This window comes from Triticum urartu, chromosome 3A (assembly GCF_056163025.1).
Source record: "Triticum urartu cultivar PI428250 chromosome 3A, HENAU_Tu73, whole genome shotgun sequence".
In the NCBI taxonomy this organism is placed as follows: Eukaryota; Viridiplantae; Streptophyta; class Magnoliopsida; order Poales; family Poaceae; genus Triticum; species Triticum urartu.
In genome coordinates this window covers 670,267,453-670,283,503 of record NC_141875.1, presented here as the reverse complement: position 1 = coordinate 670,283,503, position 16,051 = coordinate 670,267,453, and the positions used below count along the sequence as shown (strand labels likewise).

Sequence of the window (16,051 nt, the reverse complement as noted above, 5' to 3'; positions counted from 1 at the left end):
GCATTCTGAAGACTAAGAGGTTCCTTGGCAGGCTCAGGATAAATGGCTTCAACGGACATATCCACATCAGGCAGAAAGATCTGATGATTGCGAGCAGATGGCTGATATGAGATAGCTGAGTGGAGTTTAATCAGCCGCATTATCCATGGATCGTAGAACTTCAAGCCAAAAAGATCAAATCCTGATGCAGCAAGTTGGCGGATGAAGAAGTCCTGTGCATTGAAGCATTTGCCATGAAGAATATAGAAGACCAAAGTCTTCATTGCACCTTCCAGCTTTGCATGTGGAGAATGTCCTTTGATGGGCCAGAGAGTTCGCCTTATGATGTGATAGATAGTCCTTGGCAGATACTCAAGGTCTTCAACAAAGAACTCCTTAGGATATGCAACATCTTGTGGCAAGGGCTTCATCATACTGAGCATCTGACTCATGTTCGGTTCAGGCTTCTGAAAGATGCTCTCCATAGCTTCACTGTGAAGTTGACAACCAGGTTCATAGAGATCTCCAGGAGTGGGCAGACTAGTGAGCTCAATGATATCAAAGGCTTTGGCTTCATGATGAACATTTCCTATCATCCACTCCAGGACCCAAGTCTTCGGATCTCTATTGTAACCACGTATGTGAAGTGTGGCATAAAATTGGAGCAGCAACTCTTCGTTCCAGTGCTCTTGGTCGGTGACGAAAGACAACAATCCAACCTCTTTGAAGCAATCCAGAGCTTCTTCCAAACAGGGCAGACCAGCTATTGCTTCGGTGTCAAGACGCATATGTGGGAAGATGCGACCTTGATTGTACAGAATGCAGGAGTAATAGCTTCGCTGCGGGTAGCTCCAGAACCGATCAGAAGATATTCTTTCCCTTGAGTAGGGGTTCTTGGAGCTATTGAATAAAGTGTTGTCTGCTTTGAAGCCATTGACATTAAAGGATCCGGGTGCTGAGGCAGGACCTGGAAACCTGGGCAACCTTGGCATTGCCTTTTGTACCTGAGGCCTGTGCTCAATATGATAGTCAAACTGAGGACCGACAGCAGGCGCAGGAACAGAAGCAGTGACATCATTGGCTTCACTGACTTCTGGTTCTTGGGTTGGTGTAGGCTCCACATTTGCTTCAGCCATGACAACATCAGTGGCTTCATTGGTGTTGGTGGTGGCAGCCTCAAGATTTTCTACCTCCACTTGATGAGGTGGAGGGTCGGGCACAAACACGTTCTCCTCGAGAACAGCTTCTTCAGTAGTTGGGGGAGTAGGAACACGTTCTTCTTCTTGAGTGTCATCGGCTGATGCAGCCGGAATGTCTTCAGCAGTTTTAGCATCAGACTCGGAGACTTGAGACCTTGGTCCTTTGCGAAGCCTGCGTAACGTAGGCGATGCCTTTGGATATGGAGTTGGCTGGACCTCAAAGTCATCTTCTTCTTCTTGCCGGGGTGGTGTGACTTGTTGTTGTTGTGGGTGATCAGCCCATGTTGCATCCTGAGCAATTGGCGTCAGAGGACGACCAATGCTGATGAGTTCGCTGTGCATAAGCATAGGCGATGATACCTATTGGTGCTCGATCTGAGGAAGAACTACATCATCTTCAACATTGTCATGGTGACCAATGTCTTCAGCAGCGGTGGGATCAGCTGTTGGAATGTCTTCAGCTTCATAAGCCTCTGTGGAAGCAGGATCATGGACAGTCAGTTGGCGCTCTTGATGTTCAGCGGCAGGGCGAACCATGGAGATAGGTTCAACAATTAAGGGCTCTGTGGGAGCAGCCCGTTCCTTCTTGGTCTTCCGCTTCTTTTTGGAGGGAGCAGCATCAGAGGCTTCATGATATTTCCTCTTTCTGGCTCTAGCCTCAGCAGTCCTCGTCTTCTTCAGTTCTGAAGCGGTAGACCTGGCTTTTGGCTTCGAGCCAGTCATGCTGGTTGGGAAGACAATGGGATCTGCTTCCTGCCTTGATGCGTCGGGTTCGGCCACAGTGGGCTTCTTCTTCTTCTTAGCAGCCATCCTGGGATCAATGCCTGGACGCCCAAGGGCCTTGCGCTTCTCAGCCTCGTTGTAGGCGTGCACACACTTGTCAGCCAGGATCTTCATGCGCTCACGAGAACCCTGAGCTTCTGCACGTTTCTTGAGAAAGGCTTCCTTGAGCTCGTGCAGCATAATCTTGAAGTTCTTCACCTCTTGCACGTTGAGCTTGGCCATATGCTTCTTGAACCGAGCTTTCTCAAAGTCAATCTTCTGCTTTAGTTCAACGATGCGCTGGGTGATAGCTAACTCTGAAGCAATGGCACCATGGAAGGCAACACTGAGGCCAATGGGAAGTTGCAGGTCTTCAAAGCTGAGGTTGGGCGTTTCAAACCACTCATCGATGAAGTCGTGGATGATTGCCACGTCAAACAGAGGCAAATTGTTGAAGATTTCTGCTTCTTCTTTGCTCTTGATCAGTTGCTCAAGAGCGTCATCTGCCAGATCTTCATCACTGGATAGATCAATGGCATCGTTGCGCAGAATGGCAGTAGCAGTCAGTTCTTGGGTGGTGTGTGGCAGGGGCATCTTGACTCTCGGGGGCTTGGAGATACGTGACAGACCTTCAGACTGCACACTGTCTTCAGGAGGTGCAGTAGCCAGTGGCTTCGCCCGTGAAATTTTTGGGGCTGAGGCAGGCTTTGAAACTTTAGGTTGCTTCAGTTTCTTTGGCTTCGGCGCTGCAGGTGCTTCATCAGATTCAGCGTCATCTGCAGGCTCATCCACAGCTGTCCCTTGAACCACGATGTGAGTGATGAGACCTTCCAGATTGTAGAAGGGCCCAACAAGATTGGGTTCAGCTTCGCGGGTGCCATCGGCACGGGGAGCAGAGGGACCAGGGTTGAAGTCTAGTCCCAATGACTTCTTATTCTGCTTCGCTGAGTTCTTGGCAAACTGGAAGTTGCGCTTGAACAGATTGTCGTCACGACACCATAGTAGTGACGATGGGTGTGCATCTGCAGGCTGTGGTCCTCGGACCATGCAGGGATAGAAGCCTTGATCAATGTCTTCGTCTCTGGACCTGGGTTGAAGATTTTTGTATAGGATGTCTCCCCAAGGTCGCTTGATGGCATTTTTCTCAGCATATTCCTGGGTCACAAACCGGTATTTGAACCATTGTTCTGCCCAATATCTTCGAATCCATTGGATTCGGGTCTTGCGCTGATTGTAATCCTCTTCAGGATCTGTCTTGTAAAGCTCTGAGAGGTCATCAGGCAAATCTCTTGATGTTCCCCCACGACGCTGTCTGCCACCCTTCCTTACAGATTTCTCTGCAGCCATGAACTTCAAACTGAATGGCTTTAACATGTTCAAAGGCTTTAGAGGCTTTCGCTTGCTGGATAAATAGGAACTGGCTTCGGGAGAATTTATATGATGCTATAAGAATTCTGCAAATGAATGCAGACTATGAGAACCAAGGGATTCTCCCACGGACATGTACCTGTGATAGCATTAAGGTGCGAGGGAAGGGGAAGAGGTCATTGCATTCTCAGAAGATTTTGAAGATAAATCAGTTTAGAAGACATTGACCTCATCGTGCGAAGACATTCACTCATAGATAAAGAGTTGGTTCCAGATTTGTACGAATCCATGGATCAATACAAGTGAGGAATCTAACTACTTTGTGAAGCATAAGTGAACATACTAGGCATATTATGAGATGCAGTAAGAAATAGATCCAACTTGTGTGAATAGAAACTTCTTGTGGCAGAAAGTGATGAATCAATAGGATCAAAGGGGGCCGTAAAAAGGAAGTTTTATTTACCACACAAGGAACTGCTAGACGGAGTGGAAGAGGAGGCCAAGCAGTTCGATCGTCCGTGCCCTAACTTGGCGATGGAGGACACCTACGACGACGGCGGAGAAGACGATGTCCGCGGCCGGTGTGAAGATGGCGTCGGAGAGGTTGCGGCAGCTAAGCGCTTCATCACCGGCGTCGTCGAGGGCTAGCGGTGGCGCTAGGGTTTGTGCGAGAGTGGAAGAAAGTATAATGACTGTGGTGAGGCGTGTATTTATAGGGACAGAGACGGCACAACGTTATTACACAGGTGCCCCTGGCGATTCACATCTGAAGAACACGTGGCCATCATGCAGCATATCGGAGGTTGTTCCACGTTCCCACGCACGCCTGGATTGTCGGGTGGTCGTTCCCACTTCTCCGGGTTTCAGGTGAAGGAATTGGCATTGAAAATGGACTTAATGTTTGTCTCTGTATCTTCTGCTGACAAGGACGCAGAGAAGACATTCGACAGTTTCAATAGAATGCATATGATTTGGAGAGATAGAGTTTGAGATAGAAAGCATAGAGAGGTTAGGGTCCGATCACATTCACTTAGTTCAAAAGATTCAACAAGAAGACATAGCTATAAGTGAATGCTGTAGAGGACAAAACACTATGTATATATATGAAAAAGACAATCAAACCAACATAGTGAAGATAATAATGAGGACAAGTTGAGAATGAAGACAAACAAAATGTGAAGACATAGCAAATGTAACGCCATGGGTAAAACACTTCAAAAAGAAGAATTTGGTGGTGGCGTTACCCACCGTATAGGAAGTATTAGACCCAGACACGGCACACAATTATCGTGGCGCTCCGAAGTCAAATTCCACATTAATGTATTCACACTTAGAATGTATGTCTTCATTGATTGAAGATATACTTTATTTCGTGTGTTGCACATCTAAGTCGTCAATATGCATAAGTGTTAGGATGTGTGCCTGATCACAGGACATTTGAGGATTCCAAGATATTTAGCTCACACCGTAACTTGCAAAATCTCTTCTCATCCAAGGCCTTGGTGAAGATATCTGCCAATTGCTCTTCAGTGTTGACGTGTATGATATCAATATCTTCCTTCACAACATGATCTCTGAGAAAGTGATGACGAATTTCAATGTGCTTTGTCTTCGAGTGCTGAACTGGGTTGTTGGCAATCTTGATGGCGCTTTCGTTGTCGCAGTGAAGTGGCACTTGCTTCAGATGAATGCCATAGTCTTTGAGTGTTTGCTTCATCCACAGAAGCTGAGCCCAGCAAGATCCAGCAGCAATGTATTCAGATTCAGCAGTAGAGAGAGATACACAGTTCTGCTTCTTTGAAGACCAACATACAAGTGATCGTCCTAGAAAATGACATGTGCCTGATGTAGACTTGTGATCCACCTTGTCACCAGCATAATTAGCATCCGAGAAACCAACCAGATCAAATTCTGAGCCCTTTGGATACCATAACCCTAGAGTTGGGGTGTAAGCCAAATATCGAAGAATTTGCTTCACAGCTAAGTGATGCGTTTCCTTTGGTGCCGCTTGGAATCGAGCACACATGAAAACACTAAGAATAATATCTGGCCTAGATGCACATAGATAAAGTAAAGAACCAATCATGAAGCGGTATAACTTTTGGTTGAACTCTTTACCATTGTCGTCGGGACCCAGATGATGTTTGGCTGGCATTGGCGTCGTGAAACCTTTGCAGTCTTGCATACCAAACTTCTTCAGGCAATCTTTGAGATACTTCTCTTGAGATATAAAGATGTCGTTGCGTTGCTGACGTATTTGAAGACCAAGGAAGAACTTCAGCTCACCCATCATTGACATCTGATATTGCTCTTGCATCATATATCCAAACTCTTCATTGTATTTCTGATTGGTGCAGCCGAAGATTATGTCATCCACATATATTTGGCACACAAACAGTTCACCATCATATGTCTTCGTGAAGAGAGTGGGGTCAAGGGAACCAGATTTGAAGCCTTTGCTCTTCAGGAAGTCTTTGAGTGTGTCATACCAAGCCCGAGGGGCTTGTTTGAGGCCATACAGTGCCTTGTTGAGCTTGTATACCATGTCAGGATGTTTTGGATCTTCAAAGCCAGGAGGTTGTGCAACATACACTTCTTCTTCAATCTTGCCATTGAGAAAAGCACTCTTCACATCCATTTGATATAGAAGTATGTTGTGATGATTTGCATAGGCCAGCAGTATGCGTATGGCTTCAAGTCTAGCCACAGGAGCAAATGTTTCATCGAAGTCAATCCCTTCAACTTGAGTGTATCCTTGAGCAATGAGACGAGCTTTGTTTCTGACAACTTGACCATGCTCATCTTGCTTGTTGCGATATATCCATTTGGTGCCTATTATATTGTGCTTCCAAGGATCAGGACGCTTAACCAGTTCCCATACATTATTCAGCTCAAACTGTTGAAGCTCTTCTTGCATAGCTTGAATCCATTCAGGTTCCATGAAGGCTTCTTCAACTTTCTTGGGTTCAGTTATTGAGACGAATGCAAAGTGCCCACAGAAGTTTGCTAGCTGAGTTGCCCTTGAACGAGTGAGTGGACCTGGTGCATCGATGCTATCAATTATTCTCTCAATCTACACTTCATTTGCAACACGAGGATGTATAGGACGAAGATTTTGCTCTTGCTAATCATCGTCATCGTTAGAGGGATTGTCTTCAGGCTGAGCATTATCTTCAGGTTGTTCAGGTGCAGAGATGATAAGTTCCTCTTCAGGTTGAGCTTCAGAAGGTATGATTTCTCCAGTTCCCATAAGTTTGATTGATTCACTGGATGGAAATTCATCTAGCACATTTGGCAGTTGCTCTTTTTGTGAGCCGTTAGTTTCATCGAACCGCACATCCACTGTTTCAACCACTTTATAATGAAATAGATTGAAAACTCTGTAGGAGTGCGAATCCTTTCCATATCCAAGCATAAAACCCTCATGTGCTTTTGGTGCAAATTTTGAAGTGTGATGTGGATCCTTGATCCAGCACTTGGCGCCAAATACTCTGAAGTAGCTGACATTTGGCTTCTTGCCAGTAAGGAGCTCATAGGATGTCTTGTTCAGAAGCTTGTGAAGATAAACACGGTTGATGATATGGCATGCAGTGTCAATGGCTTCAGACCAGAAAATTTTCTTGGAGTCTTGTATTCATCAAGCATCGTTCGAGCCATCTCAATAAGTGTTTTGTTCTTGCGTTGGACGACGCCACTCCGCTGTGGCGTGTACGGAGATGAGAAGTCATGTGTGATGCCCAAAGTATCAAGATATGTATCAAGGCCAGTGTTCTTGAATTCAGTGCCATTGTCACTTCTGATGTGCTTTATCTTGGCGCCATAGTTGTTCATTGCTCGATTGGCGAAGCGTCTGAAGACATCCTGCACTTCAGTCTTGTAAAGGATTATATGCACCCAACTGTATCTTGAATAATCATCAACAGTGACAAAGCCATAGAGACAAGCAGTAGTAGTAAGAGTTGAGTAATGAGTGGGACCGAAAAGATCCATGTGTAGCAGTTCGAAGGGTTGAGTCATTGTCATGATTGTCTTCGAGGGATGCTTGGCCCTCGTCATCTTTCCTGCTTCACAGGCACCGCATAAGTGATCCTTCTTGAACTTGATGCCCTCGATGCCTATGACATGCTTCTTCCTTGCAAGAGTGTGGAGGTTCCTCATGCCAGCATGCCCTAGCCTTCGATGCAAGAGCCAGCATTCAGAAGCTTTTGCTAGAAGACATACTGCAAGTTGTGGTCCTGCTGAGAAATCTACAACATACAAATCATCTTTTCGATACCCTTCAAACACTAGAGACTTGTCAGATTCCATTAGTACAAGGCAACGATATTTTCCAAACATCACAATCATGTTTAAATCACAAAGCATTGAGATAGACATTAAGTTGAAACCAAGGGATTCAACAAGCATGACTTTATCCATGTGTTGATCCTTTGAGATTGCAATTCTACCTAGACCCAATACCTTGCTTTTACCAGTGTCGGCAAATGTGATGTGACTTTTGTCTGATGGACGTAAAGTTAAGTCCATGAGAAGGCTTCGCTTGCCAGTCATGTGATTTGTACACCCACTATCAATAATTCATTCTGAAGCAGCTGGTGTCGTACCCTATAGTACAGTTAGGGGGATAGGCTTCACGAAGAGAATTGTGAAGCAAAAACATTTGACGAACCAGTGGATTATTAAAGCTTAGATCGAGATTAGGACTGTTAGGACAAGTTGCAAGCGATTCAAAAACAAAATACATAATAAGACCATTTGGGCATTTGATCTTGCGTCCTACAAGATGTTTAAGGTCCCCAGCAATAGCATTAGACGATTTTGGTTTTCGTCTGGAGACCTTTCCCTGCAAAAGAGAGTTAAGCTTTCTTAGCCACCCACATCTTCAGGGGTGGCTTCGAAGCAATAAGTCTAAGTGCAGCATCTGAGAACTTTGGCTTTGGAGCCCTAGCAAAAAGTCTTGCAGGTGGACAATAGTACTCATAAGAATAAGCAGAATAGTTCTTGGTCTTATGAACATGGTGGTTTGATGAACCGTGCTCATATTCATAGGCCTGAGTATGGCTTCCCTGCAAAACATTTGCGTTAGTTTGACTCCGGTGAGTCCTCTGTCTGTATGAAGCCTTTGGACCGTATGAAGCCTGTGGTCTGGAGTTTGTCTTCTTCACCTGTGGTGTCATGATGACATTCACAAGAAGATTCTCCAAACACCTTTTCGGCAGCCAGATCTTCTTCATAGGCGGTCCATTCCTGCAGTTAGTACCAATGTACCTGGCAAACACTTCACCATTCTGATTCTTAAACAGTTTATAGTTTGCATCAAAGGATTCATCAATAATAATGGGGTTAGCACAAGTGAATCCAGATAGAGTGGATAGATCTACTGAAGGTTCCTTTGCAGCAACCCATGTGGTTTTGGGGTACTGCTCAGGTTTCCAGTAAGAGCCATCAGCATTCATTTTCCTTACGAACCCAACACCCTCTTTCCTAGGGTTTCGGTTCAGGATCTGCCTTTTTAGGACATCGCATAGTGTCTGATGCCCTTTGAGACTTTGTACATCCCTGTTTCAAGTAGTGTCTTCAACCTAGCATTCTCATCAGCAATAGCAGTGGTGTCCTCAGCAGAGGGGTTAGTTTCCACATCAACAGTTGAAGATTTTGCAACAGTAGTAGCAGTAGAGCATTCAACAACAGAAGTAGCGTTATCACGCTCAATGCATTTAAGACATGGTGGTTCAAATCCTTCCTGAGCTGAACTGATCTGTTTGGCGCGAAGTGACTCGTTTTCTTTTTGAAGATCTTCATGAGCCGCTCTCAATTTCTCAAGATCTTGCTTCCTTTGAAGATAATCATAGGAAAGCCTTTCATGAGCTGTTGAGAGCGTTTCATGACGACTTTCAAGTTCCTCATACTTAACGTGAAGATTTTTTATGTCTTCAATTAAGGACTGAGATCGAGTCATTTCAGCGTCTAACAGATCATCGCTTTTGTCTAACAGTTTTTGAATGTGTTCCATAGCTTTCTGTTGTTCAGTTGCAATTTTAGCAAGTGTTTTGTAGCTGGGTTTCGAACCACAATTAGAGTCATCGTCACTAGATGTTTGATAGTGAGTAGTGCGTGTGTTTACCTTGGCACCGCGTGCCATGAAGCAGTAGGAAGGAGCGGAGTAGTCCTTGTCGTTTGCATCGGTGTCGGTGATGAAGTCATTTTCTTCAGTGTTGAAGATGGACTTGGCAACGTATGCTGTAGCCAGACTTGCAACGCCAGAATCGGACTCCTCCTCAGACTCCACTTCCGCCTCCTCAGAAGCGAACTCATCCTCAGAGTCCATTTCCTTGCCAACAAATGCACGTGCCTTGCCAGATGAGCTCTTCTTGTGTGATGAAGACTTGGAGGAAGACTTGGAAGACGATTTTGAGTATCTCTTCTTCTTCTTGTCGTCAGAGTCATACTCCTTGCTCTTCTTCTTCTTCTTCTTCTTGTTCTCATTGTCCCACTATGGACATTCAGAGATGTAGTGGCCAGGTTTCTTGCACTTGTGACATGATCTCTTCTTGTAGTCATGAGCAGAAGCTTCATCATTCCTTGAGCTTGATCGTGAAGACTTTCTGAGGCCTTTCTTCTTGGTGAATTTTTGGAACTTCTTCACAAGCATAGCAAGCTCCCTTCCAATGTCTTCAGGATCATCTGAACTGCTGTTAGATTCTTCTTCAGATGAGGAGACAGCCTTTGCCTTCAAGGCACGAGTTCGCCCATAGTTGGGACCGTAGATGTCTCTTTTCTCAGAAAGCTGAAACTCGTGTGTGTTGAGCCTCTCAAGTATGTCAGACGGATCGAGTGTCTTGAAATCAGGACGTTCTTGAATCATCAGGGCTAGGGTGTCAAACGAACTGTCAAGTGATCTCAGGAGTGTCTTGACGACTTCATACTTGGTGATCTCAGTAGCACCGAGGGCTTGAAGCTCATTTGTGATGTCAGTGAGTCGATCAAACATGAGCTGGACATTCTCATTGTCATTTCTCTTGAAGCGATTGAAGAGGTTGCAAAGGACATTGATTCTTTGATCTCTCTGGGTTGAGACGCCTTCGTTGACCTTGGATAGCCATTCCCAGACGAGCTTAGATGTTTCCAAAGCACTCACGCGGCCATACTGTCCTTTGGTCAGATGACCATAGATGATATTCTTGGCAGTAGAGTCCAGTTGAACGAACTTCTTGACATTAATGGCAGTGACACCTTCTCCGGCCTTGGGAACGCCATTCTTGACGACATACCATAGGTCGACATTAATGGCTTCAAGATGCATGCGCATCTTATTCTTCCAGTAGGGATATTCAGTTCCATCGAAGACGGGGCACGCAGCAGAGACTTTAATTATCCCTGCAGTCAACATAGCTAAAACTCCAGGTGGTTAAACCGAATCACACAGAACAAGGGAGTACCTTGCTCTAATACCAATTGAAAGTGCTAGTGATCGACTAGAGGGGGGGGGGTGAATAGGTGATTTTTAGGAAAGTCTTCAAAACATGTAAGTTTCGAAGACAAACGATAGAAATAAACCTATTATCATGCAACGGAAGGTAGACTACACTAGACAAACCATAGTCATGTATTCAATGAAGTAAAAGCACAATGACAAATAGCAGCTAGGCAGTAAGGATCAGGTAGGAAGATGTTGAGAAGCCAATCAGTCCACGTAATCACTTTGTGAAGTCAAACCGTGATGCTATCGTATAATGACTTCACACGAGCTAACAGTAAGTAAAGGGAAGGGAAGGATGAAACCAGTGACTCGTTGAAGACAATGATTTGTTGGACCAGTTCCAGTTGCTGTGACAACTGTACATCTGGTTAGGGAGGCTGAGATTCAACTCAGAAGACCTCGTCTTCACCTTATTCGCCTTGAGCTAAGGACACCTAGTCCTCGCCCAATCACTCTGGTAAGTCTTCAAGGTAGACTTCCAAACCTTCACAGACTTTGTTCACCGGCAATCCACAATGACTCTTGGATGCTCAGAACGCGACGCCTAACCGGCTGGAGGATTCACAGTCCTCAAGTGTAATAAGTCTTCAGATCACACAGACAAGAAGACTTAAGTGATGCCTAACACTCTTTGGCTCTGGGTGGTTAGGGCTTTATCCTCTCAAGGAATTCTCTCTCAAAGGCTTCGAGGTGGGTTGCTCTCAAACGACAAAAGCCGTACTTTAACTCTGAGCAGCCAATCGTTTATGGTTGTAGGGGGTGGGCTATTTATAGCCACTAGGCAACCCGACCTGATTTGTCCGAAATGACCCTGGGTCACTAAGGAACTGACACGTGTTCCAATGGTCAGATTTCAAACACACACGGCAACTTTACTTGGGCTACAAGCAAAGCTGACTTGTCCAACTCTGAACAAGATTCGCTCTCATAGTCTTCACTCGAAGACACAGGATTTTGGTTAAGCATCACTTCAGTCATTCTGACTGGTTTTCTTGGACCCCACTTAACAGTATGGTGGTTCCTATGGCTCAACAAAGAAGAAAAAGAACTACGAAAGATCTAAGTCTTCGCGCTCCATAGTCTTCATGCGATGTCTTCTCTTGTCATAGTCTTCAATGTGAATGTCTTCACATACCACCATTGACTTCAATGTCTTCATACATTTTTAGGGGTCATCTCTGGTAGGAAAACCGAATCAATGAGGGACTTCTACCTGTGTTATCCTGCAATTCTCACGAACACATTAGTCCCTCAACTAGGTTTGTCATCAATACTCCAAAACCAACTAGGGGTGGCACTAGATGCACTTACAACAGGAGGCCACGAGGTAGGGGGGCGCGCCCACCCCCACCAGGCGCGCCCTCCGTCCTCGTGGCCCCCCTGTTGCTCCACCGACGTACTCCTTCCTCCTATATATATCCACATACCCCCAACGATCAGAATAGGAGCCAAAACCCTAATTCCACCGCCGTAACTTTATGTATCCACGAGATCCCATCTTGGGGCCTGTTCGGGAGCTCCGCCGGAGGGGGCATCGATCACGGAGGGCTTCTACATCAACACCATAGCCTCTCTGATGAAGTGTGAGTAGTTTACTTCAGACCTACGGGTCCATAGTTAGTAGCTAGATTGCTTCTTCTCTCTTTTTGGATCTCAATACAATGTTCTCCCCCTCTCTTGTGGAGATCAATTCGATGTAATCTTCTTTTTGCGGTGTGTTTGTTGAGACCGATGAATTGTGGGTTTATGATCAAGTCTATCTATGAATAATATTTGAATCTTCTCTGAATTATTTTATGTATGATTGGTTATCTTTGCAAGTCTCTTCGAATTATCAGTTTGGTTTGGCCTACTAGATTGATCTTTCTTGCAATGGGAGAAGTGCTTAGCTTTGTGTTCAATCTTGCGGCGTCCTTTCCCGATGATAGTAAGGGCAGCAAGGCACGTATTGTATTGTTGCCATCGAGGATAACAAGATGGGGTTTTCTTAATATTGCATGAGTCTATCCCTCTACATCATGTCACCTTGCTTAAGGCGTTACTCTATTTTTAACTTAATACTCTAGATGCATGCTGGATAGCGGTCGATGAGTGGAGTAATAGTGGTAGATGCAGGCAGGAGTCGGTCTACTTGTCTCAGATGTGATGCCTATATACATGATCATACCTAGATATTCTCATAACTATGCTCAATTCTGTCAATTGCTCAACAGTAATTTGTTCACCCACCGTAGAATACTTATGCTCTTGAGAGAAGACACCAGTGAAACCTATGGCCCCGGGGTCTATCTTTATCATATTAATCTCCTACTACTTAGTTATTTCCTTTGCTATTTACTTTGCCTTTATTATACTTTGCATCTTTATCTTAAAATACCAAAAATATTATCTTATCATATCTATCAGATCTCACTCTCGTAAGTGGCCCTATAGGGATTGACAACCCCTATTTGCGTTGGTTGCAAGGATTTATTTGTTTTGTGCAGGTACGAGGGACTTGCGCGTAGCCTCCTACTGGATTGATACCTTGTTTCTCGAAAACTGAGGAAAATACTTACGCTACTTTGCTGCATCATCCCTTCCTCTTCGGGGAAAACCAACGCAGTGCTCAAGAGGTAGCAGGCGGCTACCCACTTGGTACTCCGGGGAGCTGTGATATAAAACCACTCCCGTTGCCATAAACTGGACACCTCTGGGAAGGAACCCTCTGGCCATGGAACATCAATGCCTTTGCTTATTACGGCACCTCCGCACTCTGCGTGTCACCCCCCAATCATCTTCGGCTTCACATTGAAAGTTTTGAGCCATAGGCCGAAGTGTGCGGTAATGCGGAGGAAGGCCTCACACACAACAATGAACGACGAGATGTGAAGGATGGAATCCGGGGCCAGGTCATGGAAGTCCAGCCCATAGTAGAACATGAGCCCTCTGACCAAGGGATCTAGAGCAAGGCCTAGCCCTCGGAAGAAGTTAGAGATGAATACAATGCTCTCTCCGGGTTCGGGTGTGGGAATGACCTGCCCTCGAGCAGGCAGCCTGTGCGAGATTTCGACGGTCAAATACCTAGCCTCTCTTATCTTCTTGATGTCTTCCTCTATGACAGAGGAAGGCATCCACCGACCTTGAAGGTTGGATCCGGACATGGTTGAAGGTCCGAAGCACCTGACCTGAGCCTTGGGTGTTGGAACTCGAGGCGGGGGAAGGATTCGATTGAGTACGAGAGGGGAAAAAAGGACAGGCCTTGGCCTCTTTATAAAGAGGGTGAATATCAAGCGTCCTCCTCGTGCCCGTTTGGGACTTGCCTAAAATCAAGGAGTCATACCAACGGGCACGATTGGGTTACCCACGTCCGTATTGATGAGAATCATGTAATAAGGGGGACACGATCTCTGCTTCGACAAGACGTGTCAAGAAAACTGCCTCGTGATATGTGTAGTGCTGGTTGAGAAAAATGGTTTGAATAATGACCGGGCCATGACATGATGTCATGTTGCTGAACATGTCAGCAGATTAGATTTGTGGAAATATTATTCTCTCTACGGTGGTATGCGGAACTTGTTTTGCAGAGCCGGACACTATTCTTGTGTTCAAAATATTCTATGGAGTATTCGGAAGAACAACCCGCCTTGCAATGCCGAAGACAAATCCGCGTGCCGGACTCATCATCGTTGAAGCCTGGTTCAGGGGCTATTGAGGGAGTCCTGGATTAGGGGGTCCCCGGACAGCCGGACTATATCCTTTGGCCGGACTGTTGGACTATGAAGATACAAGATTGAAGACTTCGTCCCGTGTCCGGATGGAACTCTCCTTGGCATGGAAGACAAGCTTGGCAATACGGATATGTAGATCTTCTTCCTTGTAACTGACTCTGTGTAACCCTAGCCCCCCGGTGTCTATATAAACAAGAGGGTTTAGTCCGTAGGACAACAACAATCATACCATAGGCTAGCTTCTAGGGTTTAGCCTCTATGATATCGTGGTAGATCAACTCTTGTAATACTCATATCATCAAGATCAATCAAGCAGGACGTAGGGTATTACCTCCATCAAGAGGTCCCGAACCTGGGTAAACATCGTGTCCCCCACCTCCTATTACCATCCTCCTTAGATGCACAGTTCGGGACCCCCTACCCGAGATCCGTCGGTTTTGACACCGACAATGGTGTCATTCAGCATGCCATGGTTTACAATATTTTTCCAAAACTTGATATCTGGGTTTGTCCCAAGTCGTCGCGCCCCTGCTACTGCTGCAATAGGTGATTGGTGTAACTTTTCTGCAATATAAATTCTTAATCGGAAGCACTTGTAGTGCCCTGTTCATAATGCATAAATATCAAAAATTATAAATCCTTGTCCAAATCAGGTATTTTAATAGGTTCATCATCACATAGAGCTGTAGTTGCAACTATTGTTTGAGCCGTCACTAAGATTTTGATTCCTTTCATCCCAACTTTGAGCAGAGAGATCAGTTCCTCCAGTTGTTGGTTGTTCTTGGTCTTCACCCACTTATCATCCAATTTTTTTATTTAGAAATGGAGGAGGACCCCCGGCCTCTGCATCTGGACGGTGCATGCAGCCACTTTATTAATTATGCAGACAAGACCTTACAAAGTCATACAGCAGTCAGACTAAAGCCACCGTCTGGGCAACATCTATTGCTACTCCTATCCAGATGATGTAGGGATGCTGATAGTCTAGGCCTAATACCAAACATACCTTGCAGCCAAACCGAATATCCAAGGCCGAGGTCCCAACCAGGACGCCTGCCGGGTATGGGGCACCCATCAGTCCGGCGCATTCCTCAATCAGGACGCCTGCCGGGTATGAGGCGGCCGCAGCCACCTGCCACCAATCCATCTTCAGTGATGTACTGCTGCATCTATACCTTGCTTGGTCTAGCTGCCGTCGACGCCACCACGGCGCTAGACAATGCCACCATCTTGCGCTCGTCTGTCATCACATGCCCACCGGCGAGGCCCCGTTGCTCCATGCCGCTGAGACCCGTTGTTGTTGACGTGCCAGATGCCACGCCGCTCCTCCTTTGCGAACACCACCTGCTTCACACCTACAAAATGAGAAAACAAGGCAGCAAAGGGATTACATTCTTACTTGCTGGATCACCCAACAACTTTCCTGGGGATGTGCTCAAGCTTTTTCCGATTTGGACGTCCGACTGTTTTGCAAGACTTTCATGAACTCATCGTTGCAAGAATCAAGACACAATTCCTCAATAGACTAGGGCAGTGTTGGAAGAGATAGGATA

The 16,051-nt window shown here is 45.6% G+C and overlaps 1 pseudogene; it reads right to left on the bottom strand.

Annotated features, from left to right (window-relative positions):
• The window catches only part of LOC147981350 (putative disease resistance protein RGA4), a 33,628-nt pseudogene extending 18,042 nt beyond the window's left edge, over positions 1 to 15,586 (bottom strand).
• Positions 15,587 to 16,051: the final 465 nt, after the last annotated feature.